The sequence below is a fragment of the Gossypium arboreum genome, chromosome 6, assembly GCF_025698485.1.
Source record: "Gossypium arboreum isolate Shixiya-1 chromosome 6, ASM2569848v2, whole genome shotgun sequence".
Taxonomy (NCBI): Eukaryota; Viridiplantae; Streptophyta; class Magnoliopsida; order Malvales; family Malvaceae; genus Gossypium; species Gossypium arboreum.
Window position 1 is genome coordinate 83,012,279 of NC_069075.1, and position 1,227 is coordinate 83,013,505.

The 1,227-nt window shown below is 37.9% G+C and overlaps 1 non-coding gene across 1 annotated transcript; it reads left to right on the plus strand.

Moving 5' to 3' along the window:
- The first annotated feature begins 649 nt into the window (after positions 1-649).
- On the plus strand, positions 650-755 carry LOC128294679 (small nucleolar RNA R71). Its single transcript, XR_008284986.1, has one exon. It is a non-coding gene; the product is annotated as a small nucleolar RNA R71 (small nucleolar RNA).
- The last annotated feature ends 472 nt before the right edge of the window (positions 756-1,227 follow it).

The following is a 1,227-nucleotide window of genomic DNA, read 5'->3' on the forward strand; positions in this document are numbered from 1 at the left end:
ATTTGATTCTCCAGATTTTTTAAAGTGGTACCATTCTTCGCTATGTATGCCTTCAGCAAATTCTCAAGATCACTTGAAGATTCAGTTGGTGGGGGTTGTTGCACTTGTTGAGAATATTCCGACAGATAATTTGGTCGAAATGGCATAACAGAGTCACTATGGTCTGCCCATTGATTACTCCATGGAGATATTGGATGATTCTACTATGAAGAGTTGTAAAAAATTGATTGTGGACCATCCAATTTTGATTTCCCATGTAATAATTTGACCATTGATTCGATGGGAAATTTTCAAAGAAATGGCCATCTCCATAGTATTCACAAGAAATATTCTCGAACTGGTTTAGCTATTGGCCTAACAGATTACCATTGAAACCATTAATAATTATGTTCGTAAGCATAGAAGACATAGAGGATACATAGGCTGCCAAAAAAGCAAGTGTGTCCGCTTCATGTACTCCTAATGCTCGTCTTTCTGAGGCTGCTCGGTTGGTGGCAATTGATAGTTATCGCTGGCAATTCTTTCAATAATCTCGTAATGATCGTTATAAGAATTAGAAAGAAGGGCTCCATTTGCCTAAACATCCACCATCATTCTAGTATGAATATTGATACCAATATAGAAAGTCTCTATTTAAACGTAGCAAGGAATGCCGTGATAAGGGCACTTTCGTAATAACTCATTCAACCGCTCCCATGCCTCATATAAAGATTCTTCATCAAGTTGCTGAATGAAGTGATTTCATTTCGGACCTTGGCAGTTAAAGATGGAGGGAAATATTTCATTAAGAAACGTTCAACCAACTCTTGCCATATAGTTATTGAACCAGACAGTCGGGAGTTCAACCACGCTCGTGCTTTATCTCTTAAGGAGTATGGAAATAATCTCAGTCTCAAGGCGTCCTCAGTACCCCGGCTAGTTTAAATAAGTCACTCACTTCCATGAATAGCAGAAGATGAAGATGTGGATCTTCAGTAGGAATCCCACTAAATTGACCCATATTTTGCAACATTTGGAACATGACCTACTTCAGCTCGAATTGTTGTGCCTCAATTTTGAGTCTCCTAATACTCGAATTAAGCTCGTTGAATAGAGGATTGGCATATTATTGGATGGCACAATTTCTATCATTGGCAACAATGATCGGATTATGAGTATTATAAAGCGAATGTTCCTCCAGGATTTTAGTTTGGATTTTCAAAATTCATATCTTTGGTCCTTCTTTTG